This window comes from Scyliorhinus canicula, unplaced genomic scaffold (genome assembly GCF_902713615.1).
Source record: "Scyliorhinus canicula unplaced genomic scaffold, sScyCan1.1, whole genome shotgun sequence".
Classification (NCBI taxonomy): Eukaryota; Metazoa; Chordata; class Chondrichthyes; order Carcharhiniformes; family Scyliorhinidae; genus Scyliorhinus; species Scyliorhinus canicula.
The window spans coordinates 794,773-811,804 of NW_024056013.1; the positions used below are offsets into that span (position 1 = coordinate 794,773).

At 49.6% G+C, this 17,032-nt stretch overlaps 1 pseudogene and 1 gene segment (V, D, J or C); both read left to right on the forward strand.

The window, feature by feature from the left end:
- LOC119961546 overlaps positions 1 to 17,032 on the forward strand; it is a 139,406-nt gene that overhangs the window by 7,170 nt on the left and 115,204 nt on the right.
- LOC119961548 lies at positions 9,238 to 13,288 on the forward strand (annotated as a pseudogene).

Genomic DNA, 17,032 nt, shown 5'->3' on the forward strand with positions numbered 1-17,032 from the left:
ACGTACACAGCCGGTGTTACTGAAAGCTGATCAATGTGTAGAATCAGGACAGGATGGATGGAGAGGAAGAGGAGGAGGTGGGGGTGGTGCAGCCGAATGGAGGAGCCCCCAGCTCGGCTGTGGACAACAGACAAGAGAAAGCTGAGCCTGAGCGGAATGTCATCCAGAGAAACATCGCCGGCTTGGCCTGGAGTCCTGAATGATCACTCATTCACCCTCACCCACACTCACTCACCGTCACTCACACTCACGCACACTCACTCACACTCACCCACCGTCACTCACACTCACGCACACTCACTCACACTCACCCACCATCACTCACACTCACCCACCGTCACTCACACTCACCCACACTCACTCACACTCACTCACTGTCACTCACACTCACTCATGCTCACTCACCCTCACTCTCACTCACTCACACTCACTCACTGTCACTCACACTCACTCACCATCACTCACACTCACTCACCCCTGTTCACACTCACTCACAGTCACTCATACACACTGACTGATTAACCCATACTCATTTACCGGCACTAAGTCACAATCCCTCCCTCAATCATCACCCTCATGCATCCATACCCACTAACCCACATTCATTCACACACCCACACTCACCTATGCACATCGTCAATCACCAACCTCATTCCCTTACCCTCACTCACTCACAGTAATCCATCCGAACTAACTCACCCTCCCTCACCCACCTTGTCATCCACATTCACTTCCACACCCTCACTCATCAACCCTCACCCAGCCTCACTCATCCACCCTCACTAACCAACCCTCACCCCTGCCTCACTCACCCACCCTCACTCACCCACCCTCACCCACCCTCTCTCACCCACCCTCACTAACCGACCCTCACCCTGCCTCACTCACCCACCCTCACTAACCAACCCTCACCCAGCCTCACTCACCCACCCTCACTAACCAACCCTCACCCAGCCTCACTCACCCACCCTCACTAAACACGTCTCACCCAGCCTCACTCACCCACCCTCACTAACCAACCCTCACCCAGCGTCACTCACCCCACCCTCACCCAGCCGCACTCACCCACCCTCACTAACCAACCCTCACCCCAGCGTCACTCACCAACCCTCACCCAGCCTCACTCACCCACCCTCACTAACCCAACCCTCACCCAGCCTCACTCACCCACCCTCACTAACCAACCCTCACCCAGCCTCACACACCCACACTCAATCACCCCACTCAAACTCACTCACCCTCACTCACCAACCCTCACCCACCATCACTCACTCACACTCACTCACCCACCCTCACTCACCAACCCTCACCCAGCCTCACCTCACTCACACTCACTCACCCACCCTCACTCACACTCACTCACACTTACCCACAATCAACCAGCCCACTCACAATTACTCACTCACCCCACTCACCCCTCGCTCACCAACAATCACCCACCCTCATTCACTGTCACTCACTCGCCCACTCTCACCCACACTCACTCTCTCACACTCATTCACCCACACTCAACCACCCCACTCTCACTCGCTCACCTTCACTCACCAACCCTCACCCACCTTCACTCAATCACTCCAACTCACCCTCACTCACCATCCTCATTCACTCTCACTCACTCACCCACCCTCACCCTCACTCACTCACACTCATTCACCCACACTCAACCACCCCACTCACTCACTCATCCTCACTCACCCACTCTCACTCACACACACTCACTCACCCACACTACTCACACTCAGTCACACTCACTCATCCTCACTCGCCAACCCTCACCCCCTCTCTCACACTCATTCACGCAACTACATTCACTCACTCCCACTCACCCTCACTCACCAACCCTCACTCACACTGACTCACACTCACTCACCCACAGCCAACCACCCCACTCAAACACTTTCAATCACTCACACTCACTCAACCACCCTTACTAATGGAAATCACTCAGTCCCTTCACTCAGCCACCGTCACTCACTCACACTCACTTATTCACTCACTCCACACAACTTAATTCACTCCCCTCACTCAACCAGTCTCACACGCCCAGCTTCGCTCACTTTTCAAAACTCACGCACCCTCATTCACCCACACTCATTCGCTCACCCAATGTGATTCACTCACCCACACTCATTCACCCTCACTCATCCACCCTCATTCACTCAACTTCATTTACACGCCCTCACTGCGCCTCACCTTCATTCACCCACCTTCACTCACTCAGTAGGCCTCATTCACACATCCTCGCTCACCCACTGTCACTCACTCTCCATCATTCATGCATCCTCCCTCACTCACCCACCATTACTCACGCAGCCACATTCATAAACCTCAGATCACCCAAAATCTCACTCAACACCAAACCGCCCACTCATTATTTACATGCTGTGGAGATGCTGGCGTTGGATTGGGTGAGCACAGTAAGAAATCTGACAACTCCAGGTTAAAGTCCAACAGGTTTGTTTGAAACACTAGCTTTCGGAGCACTGCTCCTTCCTCAGGTGAGTGAAGAGGTAGGTTCCAGAAATATATATACAGACAAAACTCTATATGTATGTTTCTGGAACATATCTTTTTCATTCACCTGAGGAAGGAGCAGTGCTCCGAAAGCTCGGTTTGAAACAAATCTTTTGGACTTTAACCTGGTGTTGTAAGACTTCTTAATGTGCTCATTTATTTTCAACCACCACCGTCGCCCATGCATCCTCCCTCACTCACCAATCCATCCTCACTCATTTACAATCGCACACCCATCCTCATGCTCCACACTCATACGCGCTCACCATTGTTCATGCACACACACTGACGCACCCCATCCCTTTCTCACTCCCGCCCTAATTCACACCCCTGCTATCTCACCCTCATTCACTTGTCCCCTTGCTCACTAAATGGGAGGAGTTAGTCTGCAATGAGAGAAGAGAGAGAATTGGAGCGAGGAGTGAGAGCCAGTGTGCACGAACGTGGTGGCCTGGCAAGGCAGCAGTAGGACCCAGGAAAGAGAAGAGAGCTGGAGGGAAGCGTCAGGTCGGGGGCGGGGAGAATTGTAAAGAGGACGTGGGAAATATCGAGGGAGAGGAACATGTCAAAGAGTCATGGAATAGAGCAGAGCCCTGGAAAAGGTAGAGAGATGGGAAATGTGCGGGAAGCCTCGGAAAAGGCAGAGAGCTGTGGAAACCTGCGGGGAGCCTGAGAAATATAGAAGTTGGGGAAAGGACAGGGAGCCTGGGAAAAGGCAGAGAGCCGGGGAAAGCACAGGGAGCCTGGGAAAAGGCGAGAGCCGGGGGAAAGCATAGGGAAGCTGGAAAAGGTAGAGAGCTGGGGAAAAGCACAGGGAGCCTGGGAAAATATAGCGAGCTGGGGAAAGGACAGGGAGCCTGGGAAAAGGCAGAGAGCCGGGAAAAAGCACGGGAAGCTGGGAAAAGGTAGAGAGTTGGGGAAAAGCACAGGGAGACTGGGAAAAGGCAGAGAGCCGGGAAAAAGCGCAGGGAAGCTGGGAAAGGTAGAGAGTTGGGAAAAGCACAGGAGACTGGGAAAAGGCAGCGATCTGGAGAAAGTACAGGGAGCCTGGGAAAAGGTAGAGGTTTGGGGGAAAGCGCATAAGCCTGGGAAAAGGTAGAAAGCTGGGAAAACGTGCGGGAGCCTGGGAGAGTAGAAAGCTGGTGAAACGTGCGGGGAGCCTGGGAAAAGTAGAGAGCTGGGGGAAAGCGCAGGGAGCCTGGGAAAAGGTAGAGAGCTGGGGGAAAGCACAGGAAGCCTGGAAAAGGTAGAGAGCTGGGGAAAAGTGCGGGGAGTCTGGAAAAAGGCAGTGAGCTGGGAAAAGCGCAGGGAGTCTGGGAAAGGGCAGAGAGCGGGGAAAGCACAGGGAGCCTGGGAACAGAGAGCTGGGGAAAAGCACATGAGCCTGGAAATGTATAGAGCTGTGGAAAAGCGCAGGGAGCCTGTGAAAATAGAAAGCTGGGAAAAGTGCTGGGAGTTTGGGAAAAGGCGAGTTGGGGGAAGCGCAGGGAGTCTGGAAAGGGCAAGAGTTGGGGGAATAGGACAGGGAGCCTGGGAAACGTTTGAGAGCTGGAGGAAAGCAAAAGGATCTGGAAAATGCAGGAAGCTGGCGAAAGCGCAGGGAGCCTGGGAAAAGGTAGAGAGCTGGGGGAAAGCACAGGAAGCCTGGAAAAGGGCAGAGAGCGGGGGAAAGCACAGGGAGCCTGGGAACAGGCAGAGAGCTGGGGAAGAGCACAGGAGCCTGGGAAAATGTATAGAGCTGTGGAAAAGCGCAGGGAGCCTGTGAAAAGGTAGAAATGCTGGGGAAAGTGCGGGGAGTTTGGGAAAAGGCAAGAGTTGGGGAAAGCGCAGGGAGTCTGGGAAAGGGCAGAGAGTTGGGGGAATAGGACAGGGAGCCTGGGAACGTTTGAGAGCTGGAGGAAAGCAAAGGAGTCTGGAAAATGCAGGAAGCTGGGCGAAAGCTCAGGGAGCCTGGGAAAAGGCTGAGAGCTGGGAAAAGCGCAGGGAGCCTGGAAAAGGCTGAGAGCTGGGAAAAGCGTAGGGAGACTGGGAAAGCTGAGAGCTGGGGAAAAGCGCAGGGAGCCTGGGAAAAGGCTGAGAGCTGGGGGAAAGCGTAGGGGACTGGGAAAGGCTGAGAGCTGGGAAAGCACAGGGAGACTGGAAAAGGCTTAGAGCTGGGGAAAAGCACAGGAGACTGGGAAAAGGCTGAGAGCTGGGAAAAGCGCAGGGAGACTGGAAAAGGTAGACAGCTGGGAAAAAGCGCAGGATGCCTGGAAAAGGTAAGAGCTGGGAAAAGCACAGGATGCCTGGGAAAAGGTAGAGTGCTGGGAAAAAGCACAGGATGCCTGGGAAAGGTAGAGAGCTGGGGAAAATGACAGGAAGCCTGGAGACGATATGAGATGGGGAAAGCACGGGAGCCTGGGAAAAGATAGAGCTGGGGAAAAGCGCAGGGAGACTGGGAAAAGGTATGGAGCTGGGGAAAATGCAGGGAGCCTGGGAAAAAAGGAGCTGGGGAAAAGCGCAGGAGACTGGAAAAGATAGAGCTGGGAAAAGCGCAGGGAGACTGGAAAAGGTATAGAGCTGGGAAAAGCAAGAGACTGGGAAAAGAAGGAGCTGGGAAAAGCACAGGGAGACTGGGAAAATGCAGAGAGCTGGGGAAAGTGCAGGAGCCTGGAAAGGTAGAGACGGGGAAAAGCACAGGGAGCCTGGAAAATGTAGAGAGCTGGGGGGAAAGCGCAGGGTGCCTGGGAAAAGATGGAGCTGGGGAAAAAGCACAGGGAGACTGGAAAATAGAGAGCTGGGAAAAGCACAGGAAGCCTGGGAAAAGGTAGAGAGCTGGAAAAAGCACAGGATGCCTGGGAAAAGGTAGAGAGCTGGGGAAAATCACAGGAAGCCTGGAGACGATATGGAGCTGGGGGAAAGCACAGGGCCTGGAAAAGATAGAGCTGGGGAAAAGCGCAGGGACACTGGAAAAGGTATAGAGCTGGGAAAAGTGCAGGGAGCCTGGGAAAGAAGGAGCTGGGGAAAAGCGCAGGGACTGGGAAAAGGTATAGAGCTGGGGAAAAGTGCAGGGAGCCTGGGAAAAAAGGAGCTGGGGAAAAGCGCAGGGAGACTGGGAAAAATAGAGAGCTGGGGAAAAGTGCAGGGAGCCTGGGAAAAGGTAGAGAGCTGGGGGAAAGCGCAGGGAGCCTGGGAAAGGATGGAGCTGGGGAAAGCACAGGGAGCCTGGAACAGGCAGAGAGCTGGGGAAGAGCACAGGAGCCTGGGAAAATGTATAGAGCTGTGGAAAAGCGCAGGGAGCCTGTGAAAAGGTAGAAAGCTGGGGAAAAGTGCGGGGTGTTTGGGAAAGGCAGAGATTGGGGGAAAGCGCAGGGAGTCTGGGAAAGGGCAGAGAGTTGGGGGAATAGGACAGGGAGCCTGGGAACGTTTGAGAGCTGAGGAAAGCAAAGGAGTCTGGAAAATGCAGGAAGCTGGGCGAAAGCTCAGGAGCCTGGGAAAAGGCTGAGAGCTGGGAAAAGCGCAGGGAGCCTGGGAAAAGGCTGAGAGCTGGGGAAAAGCGTAGGGAGACTGGGAAAAGGCTGAGAGCTGGGGAAAACGCAGGGAGCCTGGGAAAAGGCTGAGAGCTGGGGGAAAGCGTAGGGGACTGGGAAGGCTGAGAGCTGGGAAAAGCACAGGGAGACTGGGAAAGGCTGAGAGCTGGGGAAAAGCACAGGGAGACTGGGAAAAGGCTGAGAGCTGGGGAAAAGCGCAGGGAGACTGGGAAAAGGTAGAGAGCTGGGGAAAATGACGGAGCCTGGAGACGATATGGAGATGGGGAAAGCACAGGGAGCCTGGGAAAAGATAGAGCTGGGAAAAGCGCAGGGAGACTGGAAAAGGTATGGAGCTGGGGAAAAGTGCAGGGAGCCTGGGAAAAGAAGGAGCTGGGGAAAAGCGCAGGGAGACTGGGAAAAGATAGAGCTGGGGAAAAGCGCAGGGAGACTGGGAAAAGGTATAGAGCTGGGAAAAGTGCAAAGAGACTGGGAAAAGAAGGAGCTGGGGAATAAGCACAGGGAGACTGGGAAAATGCAGAAAGCTGGGGAAAAGTGCAGGGAGCCTGGGAAAAGGTAGAGAGACGGGAAAAGCACAGGGAGCCTGGGAAAATGTAGAGAGCTGGGGGAAAGCGCAGGGAGCCTGGGAAAAGATGGAGCTGGGGAAAAGCACAGGGAGACTGGGAAAAGATAGAGAGTTGGGGGAAAGCACAGGGAGCCTGGGAAAAGGTAGAGAGCTGGGAAAAAGCACAGGATGCCTGGGAAAAGGTAGAGAGCTGGGGAAAATCACAGGAAGCCTGGGAGACGATATGGAGCTGGGGGAAAGCACAGGGAGCCTGGGAAAAGATAGAGCTGGGGAAAAGCGCAGGGACACTGGGAAAAGGTATAGAGCTGGGGAAAAGTGCAGGGAGCCTGGGAAATGAAGGAGCTGGGGAAAAGCGCAGCTGGGAAAAGTAGAGCTGGGGAAAAGTGCAGCCTGGGAAATGAAGGAGCTGGGAAAAATGCAGGGAGCCTGGGAAAAGAAGGAGCTGGGGAAAAGCGCAGGGAGACTGGGAAAAATAGAGAGCTGGGAAAAGTGCAGGGAGCCTGGGAAAAGGTAGAGAGCTGGGGGGAAAGCGCAGGGAGCCTGGGAAAGGATGGAGCTGGGGAAAAGCACAGGGAGGCTGGGAAAGGCAGAGAGTTGGGGAAAAGCACAGGGAGTCTGGGAAAGGGCAGAGAGTTGGGGAAAGCGCAGGGAGCCTGGGAAAAGGTACAGAGCCGGGGAAAGCACAGGGAGCCTGGGAAAAGGCTGAGAGCTGGGGAAAAGCACAGGGAGACTGGGAAAAGGCTGAGAGCTGGGGAAAGCACAGGAGCCTGGGAAAAGGCTGAGAGCTGGGGAAAAGCGGAGGGAGACTGGGAAAGGCTGAGAGCTGGGGAAAAGCGCAGGGAGACTGGGAAAAGTTGAGCTGGGGAAAAGCACAGGGAGACTGGGAAAAGGTAGAGAGCTGGGAAAAAGCACAGGATGCCTGGGAAAAGGTAGAGAGCTGGGAAAAAGCAGGATGCCTGGGAAAAGGTAGAGAGCTGGGGAAATCACAGGAAGCCTGGGAGACGATATGGCGATGGGGCAAAGCACAGGGAGCCTGGGAAAGATAGAGCTGGGGAAAAGCGCAGAGAGACTGGGAAAAGGTATAGAGCTGGGGAAAATGCAGGGAGCCTGGGAAAAGAAGGAGCTGGGGAAAAGCGCAGGGAGACTGGGAAAAGATAGAGCTGGGGAAAAGTGCAGCGAGCCTGGGAAGAGAAGGAGCTGGGGAAAAGCGCAGGGAGACTGGGAAAAGGTAGAGCGATGGGGAAAAGCACAGGGAGCCTGGGAAAAGGTAGAGCTGGGGGGGAAGCGCAGGGAGCCTGGGAAAAGATGGAGCTGGGGAAAGTGCAGGGAGACTGGGAAAAGGCAGAGAGCTGGGGAAACACAGGGTGCCTCGGATATGGCAGCGAGCTGGGTGGTGGGGGGGGGGACACATGGAGCCTGGGAAATGGTATAAAGCTGGGTTAAAGTACAGGGAGCCTGGGAAAAGGCAGAGAGCTGGGGAAAAGCACAGGAGCCTGACAAAGGCAGAGAGCTGGGGAAAAGCACAGGGAGCCTCGGAATGGGTAGCGAGCTGGCGGGGGGGGGGGGGGGGAGAGGGTGCGGGAACTCACGGAGCCTGGGAAATGGTATAAAGCTGGGTAAAGTATGGGAGCCTGGGAAATACGAGAGCTGAGTAGTGAGCAGGTGAGATGGGCAGAGAGCTGAGCGCAGACAGGGGAGAATCTGCAGGAACACGGGGAAAAGTGGTAATTGCTGGGCCAAAGCCAATAATCAGGGGCAAAGTGCCATGTTCTGGGGAAAAGCACAAAGAGCAAGTGGAAAGTTCCAGAAGCTGAGGCAAAGAGCAAACAACCTGGATAACAGCTGGGCAAATTACAGAAGTGGAGGAAAGATCAGAGAGCTGGGAAAAGCGCAGAGAGCTGGGAAAAGGACAGGATTCTGGTTAACGCGGATACATGGAATGCGGAGTCCATCCCACAATCCGCTCCGCCATAATCATATTGAATGGTGCAGGAGACCTGAGGGACCGAATGGCCGCATCCCGCTTTTAATGTCCAGGGTCCTGTAATTGGAGAATTCTGGAGTTACTTGCACATGTGCTCAAACGTAGAATTTTATAGTCATTCTGTAAATACCTATGATTTTTCTGAAGCAAAGTCACGACTCCTTGTTTTGGGGAGTGGGGGTAGTGAGGTGGAGAGATGGGGGACATCAGTCAGTTTGAACACAGGGAATTTCCAAACAGCAATGACCGAAATGAAGAGACAACTTCTTTATCACAAAGTGCTGTTGGTGGAAAAAACATTGGTGTCATAAATAATGGGGAAACCCTCCGCTCTGCTCATTTAAAGGAATGAATGGTACGTTTTCAGATGACACCATAATGCTAATTTCTGCAAGGTGTTAGAAATGGAGAAAGAGATGTGAGTTTCTAAAGAGGGAATAAACAAATGGTGATTCTCAAAAGTTAGAAGTAACAGAAGCTCAAGTATGGATGCAGTTTTAATGCGAACGGTTTATGATAAATTTGTAACTTTATCCAAATTCTAAGTTCAAGATTCTAATCTTAATGACAAATCCCAGAGTCTAACTTGTTCAATTGGCCATTCTCCCCAGCGACACCGTCTCCGCCCACTCTACAGCCTGGTCTCCTGTCAGCAACACAATACCGGCGGCTCCGTCACCTACGGCTGTTTGGCGATGGACTACTCCCCAGAAATCACCAGCCTTACCTGGAAGAAAGATGGGCAGCTGATCAGCACTGGAGTTAAGGAATACCCGTCAGTGAGAAACAAGAAGGGAACCTACACCCTGAGCAGCCAGTTAACCATCACCGAGTCAGAGGGGGAATGCAGCAAATCAGCTGTGAGGTTCGACACAGCGGCTCAGACAAGAGCATTGGAATGACATGTAAGTGTTATGGAAACTGCGCGAAGCAGAACCGCTGTGATTACTTTATTTACACCTTTGGCTATAACATATTTATGATAAAGTGTGCCGTTCTGATTCCTGAGGAAAATATTGGCCGCAGAGAAACAGTTAAAATATAATAAATCATTTTATTTGTCACACCATCTTCTGCAAGAAATGTCTAAATTGTGTTTCTTGAAGGCCCGCCTGGTGTCCCTCCACATGTTATCCTCACCGTGAGTTCCAGTGAAGAAATCACAAGACAGAAATTTGCAACCATCGTCTGTTCAATTAACGATTTCCAGACAAATTCAATCACGGTAAAGTGGCTGAAGAATGGACAACCCATGGCTTCAGGAATTGTCACCTCTCCCGCCTGTGAAGTGAACGGGAACTTCTCGGCGAGCAGTCGGCTGACTGTCTCGCTGGGGAATGGTTCAGCAAAGCGGTCTATACCTGCCAGGTCACTCATCAAGAGGTCACCCAAAGTCACAACATCACCGCGTCTGGTAAGAGACACAACAGAGGAAACAGTAAATCATCCTGCAATCTGATGTTAATCCAAATCAGGAATTTATTAAATCAGGACAAAGCACAGAATAACTTCTAATTTACTGCCATGTAGTTTATTTTCATGATGTAAGAGCTGCATTAGGATTGCTCACCATTCAGGATTTGATCAGCAGAGAAATAAATGTTTCCCTCTAATTTGAAGTCATTTAGTGAGTGAGGTGGATTTGATATCAGCCTTATCCTGAGACAGCTGATTATATTTGAGAGGCAGTGGGTGTCTGAACCCCTTTATTGATAACAGCTCCAAGGAAAATTGTTGGAAAGTTCATTCAACCTATTTATAAATCAGCCTTCCGTATTAGGTTTCCGAGATCAGGATTGGAATATTTGTATTGGGAATGCTGCAATACTCGTTCATTAGAATGCCATTGGTGCTGACTGTATTTCACAATGAGAATCGTTTAAGATGACCAAACTGGTTTTCCATTGTGTACAGAAGATTAATGGCGATCATTAGAAGTTTCGAAGTTGATTTATTCCCATTGAGTGAGTGAAGGCTGAATCCTTCTGTCCTGATTCTGAAGATGAAACTTGTGTTGATTTTCATGTTTCATTCACAGATCCTTCTGATTGTATTACCGCCTCAGTAACAATACTGCCACCACCAATAGAACAGGTCTTACTGGAGGCGACTGTCACCTTAACCTGCGTCATTTCGAATGGTCCTTATGGTCAACGTGTCCTGGAGTGAAGCGAAGAAGCCGCTGAAATCAGAGATTGCCGACCAGCCTGGGGCAGATACTGAGAGCGTGGTCAGCAAATTAAACATCTCGACACAAGCCTGGCTGAGTGGGGCTGTGTTTGACTGTGTGGCGAGCCATCAGGACCTGCCAACTCCTTTAAGAATTTCAATCCACAAAAAAATAGGTGAGCGGTGAAACTGAAGCAATAAGTGAGTCATTGTGTCTATTTCTAGTGTCAGTGCAGCGGTCAGTATTTAGCATTCAGTGTATTTATGGTCCATTCTGATTGGTAATTCCACGAATAAATATTTTGGGCCTGTTGATCTTAAGGGGGAAATTGCTACGTAGATGAAGGAACAATGAATTAAAAGCAGTGGTATGGGGTTTAGACGGAGCTAGACCAATGCTACAAGACTTAGGAGCAGCTGAAGGCCATTCAGCCCAACAACACTGATCCAGCCTTCAATGAGATCATAACTGATCTGATGTGATGGTCGTCAACTCCTCTTTCCCGCCTTCTCCCGCTGTTACCAGACACCTAAACGACCCTCTTACGGACTGACCTCATTAACGCTACACCTCTGTCTGCTTCACCCGATGCCGGTGTTAAGTAGTTACATTGTGTACCTTATGTTGCCCTGTTATGTATTTTATTTTATTTCCCTTTCTTTTCATGTACTTAATGATCTGTTGAGCTGCTCGCAGAAAAATACTTTTCACTGTACCTCGGTACACGTGACAATAAACAAAATCCAATCCCATATCTCTCATTGGTTGAAAATATGTCTCTCTCAACCTTGAACATACTGAACAACCCAGAATCTACAGCCCCCTGGGTTAAATAATTCTACAGCTCCCCGACACTCTGAGAGAGGAAATTCCTTCTCATCTCTGTCTGAAATGGGCGAACATTGACTATGTGATCCTGCACTCTGGTCCCAGATGCTCCCACAAGGGAAAACAATCTCACAGCGACTACACTCCGAAGCTCCCTGAGAATCTTTCATGTCTCAATTAGGCCGCCTTCATTCTTCTAAACTCCAATCAGTCCAGGCCCAGCCTCCTTAACCTCTCCCCATAAGAAATCCGTCCATACTCGGGATCAACATCGTGATACTTCTCTGGACTGCCTTCAAAACCAATCTGTCTTCCTTAGATAAGGGCACCAAAGCTATTCAAAGTATATCAGGTGTAGTCTAACTAATGCCTTGTATAGTTTTAGCTCGACTTCCGCATGTTTATATTCTATTCCCTTTGAAATAAATGTCAACATTCAATTGTCTCCATATTACCTGCAGAACTTGCGTTTTGTGGTTTCTGCGCGAGGACCCCCAATTCCCCCGTTACTTCAGCTTCCTGCAGTATTTCTCCAGCTAAATAATATTCTGTTATGTTCCTCCTCCTACCAAAGTGTCTCACCTCACATTTCTCAACATTATGTTCCATCTGCCAAGTTTTTACTCAGTAACTTAAGCTGTCTCTGTCCCTCTCTAGATTTTCTGTAACCTCACCACTTGCCTTTATATTTTTGTCATCTGCAGCCGTGGGAATAGTGCATTCATTTATTAACACAGTTTGAAATTTATGTATATTACATCTAATGCCCCCCTTTCTCTAGCTTTCTCCTTATCACCTCAAATAAGGGCAATAAATTTGTCAGGCATGATTTCACCTTCACGATGCCGTGCTGACTCTGTTTGATTATTGTGTATTTCTAAATGCTCAGCTATTGGATCCGTTATAATGGACTCAAACCGTTTCCCACTGACAGATGTTAAGGTCCCTGGCCTATAGTTACTGTTTTTGACACCCTCCCTTTGAATAAGGGTGTCACATTGGCAGTTTTCTAATCCTCTTGGGGTAAGGTGGGAGGAGCCTGTTTTGGAGTTTAGACACGCACAGAATAGTTGGGCCGAATGGCCTGTTCCCCTGCTGTACACTTTCTGAAACTTTCGAACCAACATCCGTAAATTCTCAGGGAAAAGGATTGTGCCCACCTCTGCTCCGAGCTGGGAACCCGGACAGATCCCAAAGTGGAAAATGGAACCTTTAAAATCCAACACAAACCACATTTCTCTCACATCTAACCCGCGGTTCCATTGTCTCCGGAATTCCCCATTTTATTGACATTTATTGTACATTTTCTGCAGATCCCAATCCGCGGGAACCGTCCGTCTCTGTCCTCCTGCCCTCGGCTGAAGACGTCTCCGCTCAGAGATTCGTCTCCCTCAGCTGCTTAGTGAGATTTCTCCCCCCGAGAGATCTTCGTCAAGTGGACCGTCAATGACAAGCCGGTGAATCCCGGGAACTACAAGAACACCGAGGTGATGGTGGAGAACGGCAATAGCTCCTTCTTCATGTACAGCCTGTTATCCATTGCAGCGGAGGAGTGGGCCAACGGCGCTTCTTACTCCTGTGTGGTGGGACATGAAGCCATCCCCTTGAAGATCATCAACAACGGTTGATAAATCCAGCGGTAACCCAGTTTTGTGAACATTTCCCTCGCTCTGATGGACACCGTTAATTCATGTCAATGAGAATCGATTGGTTATATTCGAACTAAAATAAAATAATAAAACGTTTCCTCTAATTGTGATTTAAACATACAGCCACTTGATTAATGGTGTTTCCACTTTATGTTGATCTGAAATGAAATGAAATCACTTTTGTCACAAGTAGACTTCAGTCAAGTTATTGTGAAAAGCCCCTCAGCGCCACATTCCGGCACCTGTTCGGGAGGCTGGTACGGGAATTGAACTGTGCTGCTGGCCCGTCTTGGTCTGCTTTAAAATCCAGCGATTTTAAACCAGTCCCTGGTCAATGAGACCCGGATTTCTACAGGTCCCAGCCCCAAGTCTGATACAACCAGAGCTCTCAGCTCAGAAACACCCTGGGTTAGAGACAGAGTAAAACTCATTCATTCCATTCAGCAAAATATCTTCATTGACTTTCCTCCAGATGAGGAGAAACGGACAATTTCCCATTTCAGACAAACAAACCCATCACATTTAGATCTCGGTGTTCCTGCTCTCTCATTGTCCATCCCTTTAAAATTAATGTCAGCTTTAAGTTGCTGCATCACACCCACTGGGAACTGAATTGAGGGTCACACAGAAACATGGACCAACAATCCCCCGTCAAGAGAAGGGAAAGTGAAATTGTTAATCTACTGTACCCCTACCTCGCCAACAGAGAGAGTGGGAGGGGTATTAGTTTTCCACTGTCTCCCCACCCACCCACCTCCCCCACAGAGAGAGGGGAAGGGCATTAGTTAAGCACTGTATCCCCACTTCCCCAACAGAGAGAGGGGAGGGGCATTAGTCCACTGTACCCCCACTTCCCCAACAAGAGGGGGAGGGGCATTAGTTAATCCACTGTACCCCCACTTCCCCAATAGAGGGAGGGGAGGGTCTTTAGTTAATTCACTGTACCCCCACTTCCCCAACAGAGAAGAGGGAGGGGCTTTAGTTAATCTACTGTACCCCCACTTCACCACAAGAGAGGGGGAGGGACATTAGTTAATCCACTGTACCCCACTTCACCAACAGAGAGAGTGGGAGGGGCTTTAGTTAATCCACTGTACCCCCACTTCACCAACAAAGAGAGGGCATTAGTTAATCCATTGTCTCCCCACGTCCCCAACAAAGAGAGGGGTTGGGGCATTACTTAACACACTGTACCCCCCACTTCCCCAGCAAAGCGAGGGAGGAGCATTAGTTAACACACTGTGCCCCCACTTCCCCAACAAGAGACAGTGGGGGCTGAGTTAATCCACTGGACACCCGCTTCCAACAATGATGGAAGGACATTATTAATCCACTGCCTCCCCACTTCCCCAACAAGAGAGCAAAGGGCAATACTAACCCGTTTTACCTCCACTTTCCCAACCACAAGAGGGGAAGGTGATGAGTGAACTCTCTTTCTCTGCACCTCCCAGGGACAACCCAAAGGCAATTTGCTGAGCTGACCAAGAGAGATTATTACTCAATATCTTCCCATCCCCAAGCAGGGAGTTTTGGAAGTAAACGGTTGTCTGGACTAAGAACTCAGTTATGACATTACAAGACGCCATGTAGTTTACAGGCTGATACATAATAAAGATGTTCTTAAAATACTATTTATGCACATAATTATTTTAGCACCCGTTCCTCTTATCCGTATGCTGAGACCGATTCCCCATAATCCAAATCCAGACTGGTGATTGAATTCTCGCTGGGTTTTCACTGTTCTCTCCTGAGGCACCTCCTTGTATTTTTGCATTAGGTCACCTGATGTCAGCTTGCAACTCACGGAAAACACATTTATATGCAGAAAGTTCAACATATTCTACATCGGTATCATACCCACAACTGGCAAAGCTACAGACAGCTGATACAATACACAGACAGATAAACAGACACAGACACTACACACACATGCACACAGACCCAAACACACACACACCTCACACGGAGACACAAACACACAGAGAAACACACATAGAAACACATGCACAAAATACACCCAGGCACAACGGACCACACATTTGACACAAAAACCACGCAAATGTGCACAAAAATTCACAAGCATGCACATAAACCAAAAAGCACATGTTTAGAATCACACAGACTCACGTGCGCATCCACACATACAAACACAATTCCACACACACAGTGGGTACACGCATGTATACAGACATATACAACCACATGTCCACACAGATACACAGACATATACAACCAGACAAGCAGGCTGACAGAAGAATATGAAACAGAAATGTAACCAATAACATGTAAATTAGCAGAATTCACGATGACAGAAATATTTCCATTCAAACAGAGACAATAATCCACACTAACGGACACATGTAGATACATAGCTGACTCGTACACACGCTAACACGAACACATATGAATATACATAGAGTCATCAATACCATCAATAGATAGTTATAATCAAATCAACGCATAAATAGCACTGCTGCCTCACAGTACCATAAACCCGGGTTCAATTCCAGCCTTGGGTGATTGTCTGTGTGGAGTTCCCACGTTCTGCCGGGTCTGTTTCTGTTTCCTCCGCGTGCTCTAGTTTCCTCCCCAGTCCAAAGATGTGCAGGTTTGGTGGATTGGCCAGGCTATATTACCCCTTAGTGCCCACAACGTTAGGTGGGGTTAGGAGGTTCTGGGCATAGGGCAGGGGCATGCGTCCAGGCAGAGTGCTCTTTCGGAGGGTCGGTGCAGCACAATGGGCCGAATGGCCTCGTTCGGCGCAATAGGATTATATATTTTTTAAAATTTAGATTACCCAATTATCTTTTTCCAATTAAGGGGCAATTTAGCATGGCCAATCCACCTACTCTGCACATTTTGGGTTGTGGGGGCGAAACCCACGCAGACACGGGGAGAATGTGCAAACTCCACATGGACAGTGACCCAGAGCCGGGATCGAACCTGGACCTCAGCGCCGTGAGGCGGTTGTGCTAACCACGAGGCCACCGTGCTGCCCATAGGGATTATATTTAATGATGATTCTATGATGAATACACGCATCAACAAACTCACACACACACAAACGCACTTATCCACACAAACATTAAGGCACTGACATGCATTTGAACGTATAAAGACACATTAACACTTTTATTACTGGGCAGGGTATAAACTTATATTAACACAGGCATTAATATATAAATAGACTTCAACACACCAACACACACCAATAAAACACTCATAAATACACATTAACAGAAGATAACAAAGTTCACACAGGCGCTGACACACAAATACACAGATCAATACTCATTGACACATGAACACCAATGACACTTATAAAGACATCGGGACACCAAAAGAAGAGTAAAGAATACGAATTTCGCATCCACAGACACAAAAGCTAAAGAACAAACACAAACGTCAGGCAAGGGCAGCACGGTGGCATAGTGGTTAGCACTGCTGCCTCACGCCACCATGGACCTGGTGTTGATCCCTCCTGGGTCTCTGTCCCAGTGGACTTTCCCATGACCCGTGGGTCTCACGCCGACAACCCAAGATGTGCAGGGTCGGTGATTGCCAGTGTTAAATTGCCCCTTAATTGGAAGAAAAAAGTTACAGCGATCGATTTCCGAGTGTCATGAACTCACAGTAGATATGCAATGACAAATATATTAAAGAATGAATTAGCAGCGGAGAAATGAAACGAGAATATTAAAAACATATCCTGGATTAATAAACAAACTAATTATATTTGGCTCGATCCTCGTAGATACCACAGACCACACCTGGACTGAAGAAAATGAGGATGAT